The sequence below is a fragment of the Trichomycterus rosablanca genome, chromosome 27 (genome assembly GCF_030014385.1).
Source record: "Trichomycterus rosablanca isolate fTriRos1 chromosome 27, fTriRos1.hap1, whole genome shotgun sequence".
NCBI lineage: Eukaryota > Metazoa > Chordata > Actinopteri > Siluriformes > Trichomycteridae > Trichomycterus > Trichomycterus rosablanca.
The window spans coordinates 13540119-13558260 of record NC_086014.1 but is presented as its reverse complement, the minus strand read 5'-3'; the positions used below and the strand labels follow the sequence as shown (position 1 = coordinate 13558260).

The 18142-nt window shown below is 40.2% G+C and overlaps 1 protein-coding gene across 1 annotated transcript in view; it reads left to right on the top strand.

The window, feature by feature from the left end:
• The first annotated feature begins 1916 nt into the window (after positions 1-1916).
• Positions 1917-18142, top strand: part of adcy7 (adenylate cyclase 7) — a 42919-nt gene continuing 26693 nt past the window's right edge. Inside the window, exons 1-2 of the mRNA XM_062989438.1 lie at positions 1917-2132; positions 3057-3102. The gene's annotated coding sequence lies outside the window, so the exon portion shown is untranslated. The remainder of the gene's footprint in view (positions 2133-3056; positions 3103-18142) is intronic.

The following is an 18142-nucleotide window of genomic DNA, read 5'->3' as shown; positions in this document are numbered from 1 at the left end:
CCATTTTTTTGTACAATTGTTAATGGAATCGTTACCTTTCTAAATACAAAACTATCACAGTAACGCATCTAACACCCCACTTCATTCTTCATAAGCAGGTCTCATTTTGATAATTATTTTTTTTTAATTTCATTCCCAAGAGATGCTGATGGCCTAAAATGAATCTCTGTATTGTGTCCACATTTACACTCTTTCCTTTTTCCATATAAAACTTTATGGGACTGGAAACAGACACTTTCATTTGCTTAGCAGGAAACGAATGAACAGATGCAAACATCTGCAGAATGTAGAAGAATGCTCGGGTTTTGAGAGGTGAAAGGTAGTTTATAAAGATGGTAAAATACTCATGCTCTGAGTCTCTGTGCATTATATTATCATCGGCTCAGAGGACCGATGTAAATAATGCGCGTTACAGTAGGTGGATTTTCACCTGGTAGGTTTGAAAGCAGTTTTTTGTATTATTTCCTTTTATATTATTATTTTTTTTGTTGTTGTTGCCCACCAGTTGAGTCTCCCCAGATACATGCTGCAAACCAAACCAAAAAATCCAAGCATTTGCATTCCTGTGGGCGGGTGAATCAGATCTTTTAAGGGTTTAGAAGAAATGTAACAAATTGTCGCACACACTCACATTTAAGGCGGTATTTTAGTAGCTCAGATTGGCCAGAAACCCACATGAATGCAGGGAGAACATGCAAACCCAAGACAGAAAAAACCCATGCCACTCAGTTCAGGCCGGCCATGAAGAGTTTAAATGTATTCGATGTATTATACAGTTCGTTTAATTAAGCAGGTTGGCTCAGCGGCGGCACAGTGACTCGTCGAGTAACACAGTCGCCTCACATCAAGAAGGTCCTGGGTTTGATCCCCAGGTGAGGCGGTCTGGGTTTTTTCTGTGCTGAGTTTGCATGTTCTCCCCGTGTCTGTGTGGGTTTCCTGCTGGAGCTCCGGTTTCCTCCCACAATCCAAAAACATGCAGTCAGGTTAATTGGAGACACTGAATTGCCCTATAGGTGAATGTGTGTGTGCCCTGTGATGGACTGGCGCCCCGTCCAGGGTGTTACTGTGTGCCTTGCGCCCATTGAAGAGCTGGGGTAGGCTCCAGCACCCACCGGTGACCCTAATTGGGGCAGTTGTAGCCTAGTGGTTAAGATACTGGACTAGTAATCAAAAGTTTGCTGGTTCAAGCCCCACTACTGCCAGGTTGTCGCTGTTGGGCCCTTGAGCAAGGCCCTTAACCCTCAATTGCTTAGAGACAGTATAGTCACAGTATTGTAAGTCGCTTTGGATAAGAGCGTCTGTTAAATGCTGAAAATGTAAGTGTAAATGTGTGGGTGCCGCTCTGCTACATGGTTTCTTGGGGTCCTTATGTGTGCATGGGTTTCCACCGGATACTCCGGTTACTTGTTCTGCGGTAAACAGGTGCTCAGCCTGTTGTGTGTGTTTGTTTGTTTATTAGGATTTTAACGTCATGTTTTACACTTTTGGTTACATCCATGACAGGACGGTAGTTACTCACTACACAGGTTATATACTCAGTTCACAAGTTTAATATGGAACACAGTCTTGGACAATTTAGTGTCTCCAATTCACCTCACTTGCACGTCTTTGGACTGTGGGAGGAAACCGGAGCGCCCGCGGGGAAACCCACGCGGACACGGGGAGAACACGCAAACTCCACAAAGAAAGGACCCGGACCGCCTCACCTGGGGATCGAACCCAGGACCGTGTGTGTGTGTGTGTGTGTGAGTAAGGTGTTAATACAGGTACAGTTAGTAGTAGAACTTCACCGCTTGTCACTTCGGCTGTGTTGTTATTTTGAACTGGAATGCGGGGTCGCGCGCGGATGCTGCCCTAGCGAGAGCGCGCACCGGAAAGCGGAGCTCGCGCTGCCGCACGCGCTGCCGCTCGCGCACTCTCAGGTTCTGCCAACCGTCATCGTGTTTGTGTTGATTTGTTGATTTGTTTATTTTGATGGATTTTGGCGTGTTTGTAGTGGTAAACCGGACGTAAACAGGGTGTACTCGTACAAACTGTCACTTTCTTTGTCAAACGGGAACATATTCGGGAGTGGAAGAGATTAAAGTGAAGATTTTCGGAGCGTTTTGTTGTGCTTCACTTCGGTCCTTCAGGTGAGTCAAATGACCTGTTAACATTACTGAATACCTGAGCTGTTCAAACTCTGAGAATTAGGTAAAACAATTTAGGAGTTTATTTTGTTAAAGAAATGTGTCTCTATTGTCAGTTTCACAACTGACTTCCTCACAAAAAGTGATGAAATGGCGAAATAGTTCACTAACCTAAATCATTTCTACATACAGTCTTCAGTTAAACCAGTTCTATCACAGTCTGTCTGATTTATCACGGTTTATTTACATTTTAATGACAAGAACAGGTTATTTTACATGTTAAATATCTATCAGGTTACCAGTCCTATATCAGACATGTCACAATGTTCCTTCCATTCATTGAGCCCAAGTTACATTCACTTTAGAGGTCAACTGTACGGAACACTGTGAATCTGTGTCACTCGAGCATTAAGAGCAAGGTAACAGAGTTCCGTACAGTGTAATCAATAGAAGATTCTAATCAATATGAACACCCCTGTTAACTGTCTATTCTGATTCCCCTCTCAATGTGTGTGTGTGTGAGTGTTTTACATAACTAAATGATAGATGTCACATTTGGCTTTTTAATAGCTGTGTGGTGAAGTGACAAAGCATTAAGAAAATAAGAGCTTGTGTCTGTCCTGCAGTAAGAAACAGTTTGGCGGTATATTTACATTTTAATTACAAGAACAGGTTATTTTACAGGTTATTTTCTCCTATATCTGACATGTCACAATGTTCCCTCTATTCATTGAGCCCAAATTACATTCACTTTTGCATGAAGAAAATGTACAAGATGCATTTTATATAGTACTAGTATTTATTAGTAGTGTTTAGTTTGCTTGTATATAAACAGTAGTACAATTACTGTTGTGAATCTGTGACACTCAAAGATCAATAGCAAGGTGACAGAGTTCCGTACAGTGTGATCAATATTTTTTCTTATAGGTATGGACACCAGTGCAAACTGTCTCTTCTGATTCCCCTACTTAAGGTGTGTGTGTGTGTGTGTGTTTTACATAACTGTATGAGAGATGTCACATTTGCCTTTTTAATAGCTGTGTGGTGAAGTGGCAAAGCTTTAAGAAAATAAGTGCTTGTGTCTGTCCTGCAGTAAGAAACAGTTTGGCGGTATGATCTGTCTGATTATTCAGGGTTTATTTACATTTTAGATACAAGAACAGGTTATTTTACATGCTGAATATCTCTATCAGGTTACCAGTTCTCCTGTATCTGACATGTCACAACATTCCCTCTATTCATTGAGCCCAAGTTACATTCATTTTTGCATTGTACAAGATGTATTTTATATAGTGCTAGTATTTATTAGTAGTGTTTAGTTTGCTTGTATATAAACAGTAGTACAAATACTGCTGCATGCTGTGTGATGAGAGGTCAACTGTGCGGAACACTGTGAACCTGTGTCATTCAAACATTAAGAGCAAGGTAACAGAGATCCGTACAGTGTGATCAATATTTCTTCTTATAGGTATGGACACCAGTGCAAACTGTCTCTTCTGATTCCCCTACTTAATGTGTGTGTGTGTGTGTGTGTGTGTGTGAGTGTTTTACATAACTAAATGATAGATGTCACATTTGCCTTTTTAATAGCTGTGTGGTGAAGTGGCAAAGCTTTAAGAAAATAAGTGCTTGTGTCTGTCCTGCAGTAAGAAACAGTTTGGCGGTATACTTGGAGGTGTTTTTATTTTATCAGTCTAAAGGCGGTCCAGGGGCACAGATATAGAGGTTTTCTTTTGCTCACAAGTTGCTCTGAGTACCACTGCATCTTTTCTCCCTTGTTTGAGACAGTTGCCATGGCGATTTAAAGCACACTTGACTGTAGACAGTGCCACTTGTGTTCCAGCGGCTTTGCATCGATTGCTGACCTGTTTTTAATGCTTTTTGGATAACAATGTGACATCATGACAAGGTGACCGTTTGGATTTTTCTCCTGACCTTGGTATGAGGCCGCTGTTCCATGTTCTTTATTTTGATATGGTTGAGACTTGTATTGTATTACTCAGTATACTCTTTTTCCTGTATGATGGAAATTAGCTTTGCATATTTGTGTATTTGAAAGCATAAAATTGTATTTCAGTTAATAATTGATGCTATACAACTAAAAATACTAAAATACGTAAATGTAATGATTACAGGGGGTGTCGGCATACTTTTGAAAATGGTGTAAGGATGTGTAAAAATATGACATACCTCAAACTACTTTAGTTGGTTCATATCTTTCTTTACAAATTAATAGATTTAGCGTTCATATAATAATTATAATAATATTGGGGCACTGTAAATAAGGTTACGTTACAGGTTTGCACTGACTAATGTAACATATACATCATCTATATCACATAAACAGATCTGAGCATTAGTAGTTAGTCTTTAATGCAGTACCCAAGCCATGACCATGTATTTGTGTATACGTGTGCTCTGTCTTCTCTCTAAACTGGCATTTCCCCTTTTGCCCGAAACACAGGAAATAGGTATTTTGGTAATTGCGCGGCCGAGGGCAGAGATGCTTCGGGCAGTTCTTGGTGATATAGGGCCAGTCTGAATCCTTTACATTTATCTGTTCCAGCCCTAAATATGCATTTAGCCAGGTGATTCTCCACAGCACGTTATTACCTGCTGCAGGTGTAGTTAGACCCGGAACAGGATTAAAACCATGTCTGGATGTGGATCAACAGGACTGGATTGAGAGCAGACTGAATTTCTCTTGCACACCCTAGCAAACAGTTAAATAAATAGAATTAAATGTGAGTGGCAGTCGAGTGTCTACTGAAGCTGTTTTTCACTTACAGAACTTTGTTGAGTTTGATAGTTTTAAACTGTAGATCAGTCAGGAGCTCTGGCATCCTGGTTATTATTTCTTTCTCCTGGAGAGGCAGAATATCTTTGTACAGCCTGAACATAGAAAACAGGAGCTGTGACTTAAGTCAGCTGCTGTATACAAACCTTTGGTTGCATGTCATTCCAAGGGAGAAAAAACACTGGTTTGTCTTTAGTCTGCTGAGAAGTGCTTAAAATTGGCTCCCTGGATGGCAAAATGTTCATGGACTGCTTTATGCACCAGGACTGCAGGGATTATACTCTTATTCTGCCATTAGAATGCAAGCTGGTCATTGAAGTTGGATGGTAAGGTCTGGTTTGCAGTTAAATTGCAGTCTCGATGAAGGTGAAAAATTAAATGATAATTAAAATCTAAAAGCAAGTTCATCTTCATTTGAAAGGTTAAATATCAACACAGAGTTTTGGAGTGGCGTAGTCCTGACATTGCCAACAAAGATGCTGAAATGAGCATCTTATGAGCATTTGCACCCAGCAGTGTGTCTAATCTGAATCTGTAGACAGTGTTTCACGGCTTCTAATTGTGCCTCAGTCAGTAAAGCTGAAGGTGTGATTACTCTTTCTACAGTACAGGGGTAATATGGGTGTTTGATTCATTTGTTCTCACAATATTTGAGACTCATGCAGTTTGAATGTAGTGACATTGTGACAACAGTGCAGACAGTCCTTCAGTAAATACGTCTTTTGAAATGTATACAATGATACAAACCCATTCACGTGTTCTCACTGAGGTTCGGCTTATTTAAACGGGGGGCCTGTCCATGAAGGGTTTTATTTTCTGTTGTGTTTAAACCACATGAAGCAGTGTGTTTTTCAGCGTGCAATTAAGGTAACGTTTCACTGCAAACACTGGATCTGTAGTCTGATAAATGGAACGCCGTGCTTAATGATGTAAGTATGGTTTTGTATGGAGAAGGAGAGGATTCATGCATCAGGAATGAGGCTGTAAGAGACAGAAATCAGGGATTCATGTTGTAGGTGCTTAAGGGAAATGACTGTCTCACATTTACTCAGATATGGACGACAATTTAGATCAGGAGAGAATAAATCCAACGTATTGAATAGTTTGTTGGTGCACATGAGTTCACATTTCTTTTTGTGTGATTATCTGATGGACTTTAAGCTTTTCATCTAGTTTGCAATGTGTTTGTTGCTAAAGGGTTTCTCTCTCAGTAGGTGAGATGAGATATTTATTATAATAACACATAAGTATTTCTGGTCTTTGTTGGAAATGAGGAACCAATGCCAAAAGAGACATTTCTCTCAGACTAGTATGGTTCCGTTTTAAACATCTGAAACCAAGCAGAAATATATACAGTCCACATACAGTATATACCACATTAAAATACACATATATTGTTTCAATTCAAACAAAAACATAAAAAGAAGAGAAATCAGAGGGAAACCTCACCTGCGATCTTATCACAAACGTCAACGTCTAAAGTATACAAAACAACATCTAGATAAAGCAAAGGCATGGACGTGTTGTAAAGTTATAGTGGAGTTCTTCATCTTCAGTCACCAAGGAGCAGCATCTAATGGTGCATCTTGTTGTCTGTTAAGCATGGGGATGGAGTTGTGTGGCCGTCAGTAGCACAGAAAACACTGCACGTGTAGATGGAAGCGTAGATGCTACTAAATATCAGGAAAGCAAATATAACACAGTCAGTCAAATGATAGTTGAAGACATTATTACGTGTTCAGGAGGAATCATTTAAACTTCATAATAAACGACTCTAACACAAGCTGAAGCTTTTGGAACGGCCCTCTCATTCTTCAGAAAAGAAGCCAGAGAAAACTGAACCAACGATGCCACGATGTCTTGATCTAGCAGCAGAGGAACTCGGCTCCCGAGAATCATCGTGACAGGAGTTGCCATTCTGGGAAATATTGATGCAGACACATTGATGATAATGTTGGTTCCGTTGACCTTGCTGTCTTTAAACATTGCGGTCATGCAAGACAGCAGATAGAAGACTTCTTGCTGTCTGCAAAGAGTGTGTGCAAGCTGTGACATCTGCTGAAGGGGGTCTTAGTACATACCGTATACTTTATAAACTACATGTACTACATACTGCACGTTGTTTCCTTTTTTAAAGTTAAAAGTTAATATAATGTATAATTTGGTCACATGTGGCAAAACCTTATATTGCATTTAGCAAACACTTTTATCCAAAGCAACTTAGTTATCATCCAATGCAATTCGAGCAATTGAGGGTTGAGAGCCTTGCCCAGGGACCCAACAGTGGCAACTTGGCAGTGGTAGGGCTTCAACCAGCAACTCTCTGATTACTAGTCAAATATCATAACCGCTGAGCTACCACTGCCCAGTATATAAGTATATGTACATGTGTAAGTATTTATAAGTATACGTAAATACATAGGCAGGGTGGTATTTGAGCAGATGAATGTGCTCATAAGAGGCCGACAAACAGGTAGGACAGACGAACAGTTAGTATTTGTTACGAATTGAAAATGATGGCTAATCTTTACTTATTTAATAAAGCTCGTGGCCACCGTTTTTCAGACAGCAGCAACATCTGTTTCTTTACAGCGTCTCCGCTGCAAGTCCACACAAGTCCACTGTAAAATATGCGGGTTGGATCACGTCAGGCCTGCACATTGTTTTCTTTTCAGTTTTGTGGGCATCTGACAGAATTTCACTACAGGCAGTGAGGCTTAACGCAGTCGTGCAGAATGTGAAGTCAAAGAAAGCTAGCGTAGTTTTGTAAATGATTCGATTGATTTCGCAGTGGCGTGCTGGGTGTGGGTAGAAATGGTTTTGGTAGAACTCCGTTTATGAAACCTGTGAATATTTACTGCACAGGACACTTTTATAATTGTATATTATATCCCATTTTACATATCTTTATTATATTTATTACCTACAAGTATTGTACAGTAATACTTACTTAATATTTTTTTCTAACAAACCTTGAGCTGCTGTAATACTTGACTTTCCCTTTGGGATCAATCTATCTATCTATCTATCTATCTATCTATCTATCTATCTATCTATCTATCTATCTATCTATCTATCTATCTATCTATCTATCTATCTATCTATCTATCAACCTACCTACCTGTCTATCTATCTATCTATCTATCTATCTATCTATCTATCTATCTATCTATCTATCTATCTATCAACCTACCTACCTGTCTATCTATCTATCTATCTATCTATCTATCTATCTATCTATCTATCTATCTATCTATCTATCTATCTATCTATCTATCAACCTACCTACCTACCTACCTGTCTATCTATCTATCTATCTATCTATCTATCTATCTATCTATCTATCTATCTATCTATCTATCTATCTATCTATCTATCTGTCTGTCTAGAAATACTTTTTTAAAATGTTATTTACATTATAAAAACTATTTTACTTATAATGGGCTGGTTTGCTGATATAGGATTAATTGTGTGAAGGTTTGGATTTGGCTTAGTCAGTAATGCTAGGTGCAATAACGCTGTAAGGCTGCATTGTAGGGCCATCGTGTGTGTGTGTGTGTGTGTGTGTGTTAGGTTTGCTGAGGCCTTTTGAAGAAGGACAAGTCTGTCATTATACAGCAGATTAGCTGAGGCACCCTTTTGCTTCAGCCGAACACCACACACACACACACACACACACACACACACAGTTCAGCATAAATTACAGTAACATTTAAATCAAGTCAGTAAGGGGTTTGATCAATCAGAAGGTGATTGTTTTTAGTTTTGCATTGAAACGGCGAGGCTGAGGGACAGAGGTAGCTTAGTAGGTAGAGCTTTGGGCTGTAAATCGGAAGATTGTCAGTTCAAATCCAGGCTCTGCTATTCAGCCACTTTGGGCCTGTCTGGTCCAGGGGCGCCATACAATGGCCAAACCTGCGCTCTGACCCTGGCTTCCAAACAAGCTGGGATATGTGAGGAAAGAATTTTATTGTACTGTACTTGTGTATATGTATATATGACAAATAATGGCATTCTTATCTTCTTATTCTTCTTATTCTAAAGTAGGGAAAGTTTATTGATGCCAGCGGTGGGTAAAGTGGCAAGAATTGTTAATCCATAAATGTGCTGCTAGATGAAAAAAAACACTCAACCGAACAAACACTTGACTAGTGCATTAGTCCTTACACGGCATACGATTTTAAGAGCAATAACATGCACTTTCTAACCTTCTATAGCATCTTATGAAGGAAAAAAAACTGTATCCTTGGACTGTTGTCTACTTAAACTAGAGTAGGGAAATGTTTACTGTGGAAGCTTCTTTGTAAATTGCTCTGCATAATGCTAAAAACATAAATGTAATGTAAGTATAATTAAGTGTAGACAAAAATGATTCAAATATGCATTATACAAAAGCTTCCGTGGTCTGTAAAACAAAACCTTTAAGACGACGCTTTACAGTAATTTACATTATGGCAGCAGACTGCAGGTATGTGCAGCATATATCATTTATTCTTCTTTAGAAGCTGCTTCATTCTAATCAAGGTTACTGTGAGTCTGGTGCCCTAAGAGCACTAGGTATGAGGCAGAAATGAATCCTGGACAGGGTGCCAATTTACTGTCATAACCAGTGTTCACTGGTTTTCCTGTTGGGCAGACAGGACCAAATATCCCTGAGCTTGTCGGTAGAAAGAGAACGTGCTGTAGTACATGGCAAGCGTGACAGATATCATCCAACATTGAAACGATATTTTGATGCACCATATTAGCGTCCTTGAATTACGCTTATGATCTTTTCATTAGTGTTACCTTGAAATCTGCGGATGTTTTGAACTGAAACGTAGCTTCTGTATTGCTGCTCTGTATTTTTACTGCAGCAGTCCGACCACTTGCAGATCCACGCTTGTGTAGGAAGAGGTTAAGGATGAGGATCAGGATTCAGGTGTGCTTGTGTGGGTGTAGGTTCAGTCTAAATGGTGGTTCTGACTCTTAATGTGTGTAGATCTTCTGCTCTCTCTCTCTCTCTCTCTCTCTATGTAGGACACACACACACACACACACACACACAATTACAGACACACAAGCACAGTCGTGGCTTCATTGCAGTTCTGTTTTAACTGTTTTAAGTGTCATGTTGTGTGACACGGCTGATCCACACATCCGAGTTGACGCCGGCGTGTTAAAAATAGTACCGAGATGCTGGAAAAAAAACCGCTCAAACAGATTTAAGTTCCTTTTCTGGTCTCACACACTTGTTGCAATGTTTGCGTTGGGTTGCACAGTGTGAGGAGCCACTGTTAACAGATTCTCTCCCACACTTGAGAAACGACAGTCTGCTGGTGTTAAATTCAGGAAAAGAAAAGATTCAGAGAGAACAGAAAGCATATTGTGTGTAAAGCTGAGTTTAGGCCATCGTAATGTGTCATTAGGATGAGGATGTTATTTATGTTTGATTTATTTAAGCAATAATAACGTGCCAAATGCAAACGAAACAAGAGAATGTCCGTCATTTAAGAGCTTAACTAACATTGTCTTAGTGTTACTGTTATATTGTTTTAGTTTTCCCTCTAACAGGCTTTTAATGAAGAGTATAGATACACAGTAAAACAGCCCAGTAATACTTGTAGTACTTTTTTGATCATCATATGTTAGAAATTCTGGAAGACAAGTTGCAAAATGCAGCAAATTATAACAACTAGCATAAGTTACTAGTATAATAGTTTTTTTTTTTTAACGTTCACAGTGTGTTTATGTGACTGTTTGTGTATCATGTTTTGTACAATGTGCATATGTATTTATATATAAGGACATGGCATAGGAACAAGTTATAGGGACAGTGGTAGCCTAGTGGGTAGAGCTTTGGACTCTCAATTTATAGGTTGAGAGTTCTGCCTGCAGCCACTGTTGGGCCCCTGAGCAAGGCCCTTAACCCTGCGCTCTGACCACAGCTTCCAAACAAGATGGGATGATATGCAGAAAAAGAATTTCATTGTACTGTACATGTGGATATATATATATATATATATATATATGTATATGATATATTCTGTTCTATTCTATTTGTAATGTTTTAAGGTGCCTGATGTCGATTTTATGACACATTGCCATCCAAGAGGTTTTGCTTGTTTTAAAGTTATTTTGCATTGTTTGGATTCACTTTTGGTGTCAGTCACAGACCCATTGTAAGATCTATACAGAGAGTGGTTAGCGTAACCCTCAGTGGTGTTAAGTTTAGTGGTGTTAGCTTGTTTGTGTATTACCCACAAAAGCATCCTAGGTACTGGCCTCTTAAGTTCTATGAGTATTTATATTTGTGGAACATTATCTTAGTCATTAACCCTAACTGGCAGTGGTAAAGAGCAAACAGACAGACTTTTTATGCTTTACATGCCACCCAAAACCATCCAACCACTGGTAATAGAAAACTGAAATGTTGCTAGTAATTGTTTCGTATATGGGGCCCATATAGTGTATAAATAAATGCTTAGTGAGACGCAAAATAATACAGAAAAGTGTCTGCCGAAGTAAAAAACTGTAAATACAGGAACAGATCTGTTTAGCAGTGGGATCCCTTTTTTCACCTTCAGCTTTGCACTCTTCACCCCACTGATGGACAGATTGCTCTATTTTAGATGTGTGACTAACTTACCTGTCATCACACTTGAAGTCCGGCTACTTTGCCACTCAGGTCTTTTTCCAGAGCCTGACCTGCGCTGGTGTTGAAGGTTTGTTAAGGACCTGGCTGGCTGCATTGAAACTGGGGGGTTGTTGGTTTGAATCCCGGCTCTGCCATGCAGCCTGTTGGACCCTGAAGAACCGGTACAAGTTAGAATCTACTCAGTACTCAATCTGTGTTGCAGGACTAGCGCCGTCACGTTTAACGATCCTATAGCATGTGTGTGGATGGGTGGGCTAGAGAAAGAGACTTTTTATTGAAGACCACCTTTATCCTCCCTTGAATGTCTGTGTGTATTGTATAGCATGAAGACAGGAAATGACTCCTGTTAAAGCTGGAACAATGAGACCGGAGTGAAGAAGCTTCACTTTACATGACCTGTAAATTCCAGAGAGCTTTAGACAACACTTGCATCACACTCGACTAATTAACATCTGTATTTAAGTTTAAAAAGTATTTAAACTTAGGTTCTGGTTAGAGTTAGGGTTATGTGAATTTGTCATTCATTTTCTCTGTAGACATTTCAGAAGATCTTTAAACCTTAAGTGTAAAACGACACATTTAAATTAATTTTAGTCCTTTACTAGGTTTTTAGGGTCTAATTTTACTTGTGACTTGTGCTGTCGTTCTTTTAAATAAATTGAAAATCAGACTGACTGACTTTCTGACATTTATCAGGTTTAAAATATGATCCATGCTTCAAAAATCTGGGATTTTCCTTTCGTAACCCCACTGTTGAGTCCTACTGCATACAGTAATTTAAAGAAAACATTACATTGTGGAAATTATTTTAAATTTGCTGTAAAAACGCTGCTCTGAAGAGGCTCAATCTGCTCTCAGAAAGTGTGCCATCTCTTAATTGGTGCATCTGCTTCATGTATTTTGCCGGCAGTAGCGTGATAGAGCAACCATTAACTGATCTTCCTTTCACACTGGTGCTGGAGCTCATCAGGAAGCAAGATTATTTTATCATTGAGGTTAGATCCTGAACTAGGTGGATCCAGCGCTATTATTTTCATTCTCTCTCTGACAGACACACAAACACTTACAATAATTATGGTTATGAACTGTACTTGCATGACTCAGTCTGGCCGGCCATGTATTTTATGAATTACGTACACAGGCTTCCAGCCACATATTACGTATTCTAATCATAGTAATCGCTTCAACCTTTTTTTACAAGGTTTACATTATTAAAATATTGTATATAAAATATGTCTGTTCAAATTGTATAGATTTTTTTAGCTTTGAGATAAGTTAGTTACTTGCATTTTCAGAATGTATTAGTCTGGTATACAGGGGTTGGACAATGAAACTGAAACACCTGGTTTTAGACCACAATAATTTATTAGTATGGTGTAGGGCCTCCTTTTGCGGCCAATACAGCGTCAATTCGTCTTGGAAATGACATATACAAGTCCTGCACAGTGGTCAGAGGGATTTTAAGCCATTCTTCTTGCAGGATAGTGGCCAGGTCACTACGTGATGCTGGTGGAGGAAAACGTTTCCTGACTCGCTTCTCCAAAACACACAAAAAAAGTGGCTCAATAATATTTAGATCTGGTGACTGTGCAGGCCATGGGAGATGTTCAACTTCACTTTCATGTTCATCAAACCAATCTTTCCCCAGTCTTGCTGTGTGTATTGGTGCATTGTCATCCTGATACACGGCACCGCCATTGGATGCACATGGTCCTCCAGAATGGTTCGGTAGTCCTTGGCAGTGACGCGCCCATCTAGCACAAGTATTGGGCCAAGGGAATGCCATGATATGGCAGCCCAAACCATCACTGATCCACCCCCATGCTTCACTCTGGGCATGCAACAGTCTGGGTGGTACGCTTCTTTGGGGCTTCTCCACACCGTAACTCTCCCGGATGTGGGGAAAACAGTAAAGGTGGACTCATCAGAGAACAATACATGTTTCACATTGTTCACAGCCCAAGATTTGCGCTCCTTGCACCATTGAAACCGACGTTTGGCATTGGCACGAGTGACCAGATGCGCCAGCAAGACGTGCACCAACAATTTGTCCTCTTTTGAACTCTGGTATGTCCCTCTGTATTTGTAGTCATTAGGGATGTCGGTGATAACAGCAACGAACAGTCATTGTTCGATTAATGCTGTTGCTCAGAAATACAGTTTAAATTAATTTCCAACTGCTGCTGCTTGGTTCCAACAGAGAACGCAGCTACAGTCTGTACAGTGTGCCGCTGAAGTTTGTGGATCTCAGTGCACAAAACCGCAGGCGTTAATTATGAGCTAGTGGGTGATTCACATTTTACATGCCACCTTATCAAACCATTTCCTTACAGACCTCACTCTGTGCACCGGCCAATGTCATGCAAACGATCAAGGAAAGAATCGTTATCAAAATGTTGCTACAATTACGAAAGGGCTCAATACACTTTGTTTACTGTAGTATAAAGAAGTTTGTGTTATGTGAGTGTCAATCTGAAGGATGCAATCAGTGTAGCCATATTTATATGGACACAGAGAAGTTAACCAGCTGTATTCAGCCCTACATGTGCATGCACAGACACCCACACCTCAAAGCTTCATGCATACAGTACTGTAACCTGATAAGTGTTGTCTCTGTGTCTGAGAATTTCAGTTTCCAATTGACTCCAGAGCGCTGGTTTAAAAGTCTGTGGGTTTTTACTTCAGTTAGTGTTCTGAGCAGTGTTTGTTGTTCTTAGAACTGCAAGTAAGGTAGAAATTTCTGCAGGACTTTGGAAGATGTGGCTAATGCACACGTTAGGAAACGTGTTCAACTGCACATACTGGCCAAAATTGATTGAAGATAAGTAGTGATAGAAGTTCAAATTTCCTTTCTAAGCCAACTTAAAGATGTGCACCTCATGTTCCTCTGGTCATAAATACAGAGGATCAATATTTAATTACTGAGAAAATAACTCTCATTAAAATGGATTTCTTGTTGTAGAGTTCACAGTATTTCTAAAAATAGCAATTGTTGTGACTTAATAGCATGAATTCAGAAATTAGAAGGGGTGTCCCAATACTTTTGTCCATAATGTATATAAAGCAGATGTTGACCATTTGTTCCAGGCATGATTTTCATCATTGTTAAATGATTAGTAGTGCTAAAATTTGGTAAAGTAGCATTAAACAAACAATACTAAGAAGTAAATTACACCAGTTTATTTAGATGGGATTCGTTTTATGCCACATTGTCTGTAATTGGTCTTTTAGAGCGAAGGTGTTAATGGGTTCAGCCTGGTAAATTACTGTGTGAATGATGCAAATGCACAACAACACCAGTAAAGGTAAACTGGTATCGTCTCCGATTTGAAATGTGTTAGCATTAAGCTCTGTCTTGTTAAGACACACAGATCTTTAATGATATAAACTGTTTTAGGGATAAAATCTGAAACGATTTATCTCAAATTTTTCAGTCCATTTTCTGGTTGCGAGTGTGAGTCACTGTTGCTAAGGAAGTGAACGTGTGTGTGCGGTTTGGTTGTGCAGAAGTCTTGGCCTGGCCTTGAGACTCGTGTGTGCTTATATAGAATCGCCTGTTCCGTTTTCTGCTTTCGTCTGACTGCCTTTAGGTACTGAAACCTGCCTGTTAGTTCCTGCACGGAAAGAGCAGCATGGTGCATGCTAGTAACCTTCCATCAAATCAAATCAAATCGTACTTTACTAGTTTTACCCGTAAGTCTTGTCCCACTATTTTCGTCAGAACTGCCAAACTCATTTCAAGATACCTAGAGCTATATGATGAAGCCAAGAAGCACCACCAGCTAGATCTTTTATCATCAGTACAGACACTCGCTTTACCAGCATAACTCCACAGTAATCCATACAATACTACAGCATCTTATAAATAAACACTTACAGTGGAATTATTACAAGTGACGTGCTTTATTCCTTGTCATATTTTCTTGTCTTTGCTTTGGACGTTGTGCTTTGAGGTAACCACTAGATGCGGCAGCTTGGAGGCAAATCGGCATTCACTCGGGACTCGACTCTCGATCGCCACGTGTGAACTGTTCAACGACTCGACAACGCGCAGACTCAAGAAAAAATATCTAGCATGCTAAATATCTGGACCACTCAAAATCATGTAGCGTGAAAGGCGATAATGCTGTGACCAGCAGTGAGTGCGAGGTCAAACCACAGCCAATAAGAATGTAAGATACGGTGTGATGGGAAACCCTGGGGAGGAGATGTAAATGTGTGTGGCAGGGGCAGAATATAGCTTCTATCGGAATATATCAGCACACACAAGATTTACAGTATTTGTGACCTCGTTGTCCACGCCAAACCATGTCTCTCTGCAGAACAGAACGGAACAGAACAGACGATCCCTGCTGGTCACGTAGACAAATCCACCTTCCACCTTACCTTCTCCTCCTCGTTTTTACGTTGCATATCAGCGAACAAACAACTTTGATCGCTCGCTTCTTGCTGACATGCGTTTTTGGACATGGTAACATTATACTCCCGTCATTTCTCGTGTGTGTTTTTGTGACAAAATGTAGTTTGGGGGACAGGACAAACTCACCCCAGCTTGTCAGCTATTGTACAGCGCTCCTGGAGCTTAGAGGGTTAAGGGCCATGAGTATGACGCCCTATTACTGTTACTTAGCTCAAACGCCCAACAGTGGCCAACTGATACCCCAAAGCTCTACCCACTAGACTACCACTTTTCAAAAGCTAGCTTGTGTAAGAACTGTTCATTAAATAAAGTTAAATAAAGTCTGTCCTGGTGAAACTTTGCTGTTCACAATTCACATCAGCTTCGCTTTTTAAAAATGTGAAGCACATTCAGCCGTTCAATAGCAGAGCAGTGATTCTAAAGATTCTAGAATCTAATGCTGTCCACATTTGCTGTAGGGAGTGGAGGACATTACACACCCAGGCTTAGGCCAGAGAGCGCTGCCTGTACATGTCGGCTCATACCCAAGTTTGTATCATCACTCACAAATGCTCTGCATGATGTAATAACTTACAAGCACACCTAACAACTACAGGGCACGTCTCCTATATAGAGATATATTAATATACGTATAAAACATATTACATTCATTTTAACAGATAATAAAAGTGTAAATTGTACAAATGATTTAAGCACATATGCATTTACAATTTATTATTCACAGTGAAATCACTGCTATCAAATCACTGAATAGATGCCAACACGGCCTTATCATACGGGGCTCGGGTCCATCTCCGGTCCAGCAGATGTTGTGTGTAAGTGTATGTCAGGGATGAGATTCTGTTATGTGCATGCGTGTGTTAGAGGAGGATAAGTAATCATCTGTGACAGCAGTCTAATTACAGCTAAGCTAATAATCAACCACCAACAACACACACACACACACACACACACATAGACATTCAACAGGCAAACTTACACTGAGAGGAGCCAAGTGTGAAAAGACAAATGAGCTCTTTAATACTACATCCATTCTTTCGTTCTCACAGCTTGTTGTGTGTGTGTGTGTGAGAGAGAGTGTGTGTGTGTGTGTGTGTGTGAGAGAGACCTCAAGGTTGCAGAGTTTTGGGTAGTTTTGTGCATACAGTGAAATGCTCAGTATATTAAAGTCTAAGGAAGTATTGCTGTACAATGAATTGAAAGGAGAATGAATCAATAAATTCAATTTGCCGTGTATGAGCACTAGAGAGGAAAAAAGATCTAACTCAGCGTTGTGTGGACTCATTGTGTGGAGTTTGCATGTTCTCCCTGTGTCTGTGTGGGTTTCCTCCTGGGGCTCCGGTTTCCTCCCACAGTACAACGACGTGCAGGTGAGGTGAACAGGAGATAGAAAATTGTCCATGACTGTGTTTAAACCGAAGAATCTTGTGTAAGCAGTAACTACCTGTCCTGTCATGAATGTAACCATAGTGTGTAAAACATGACGTTAAAATCCTAATAAATAAATATATACCATTATTCTGGCCAGCTCTAGTACAAATATTACTCTATTAGGTTAAAGGTCAGACATTTTAATCGGCTGCTTAGACTGAGGTTGTGTTACTGCAGATCAGAAACAAACCTGGTTTTATTACCACATACGAAAGTGGCCCAGATATTACAATATTACAGGGGGAAATTACAGTAACCCACTACCGCTCTGATTCAGGGTTTAAATCCCCAGCAGTGCTATCGGCAGGTCAAGCGTCTACATACTGTCACTATTGGCTTTGCATTGTGCATTGCTCCTGGACATTCTCTCCCAGTCAGGACCCACTGTGACCCTGTCCAGGATAAAGCGCTGTTAAAGGATGAAAATAAAGAGGGGGAAAAAGCAACGTGAAGCCTTGGAGCCTTTTGTGGTACATTCCACTGCTCATAGCCACAGAGTTAGAAACCAGGGTATAACAGAACTAGGGCACACACCGTTGCTCAGTGCCTTTCACACACACACACACACACACACACACACACACACACACACACACACAGCTGAAACAGCGTAATTGAACACTGAGGCACGCAGCCACTCTCACAACGAGTGCTTTGAGATCAGAGTACTGGGGGAGAGGACCGTGGAGGGTGCTGATAGATGAGAAAAAAAGAGAAAAGGGTCAGTA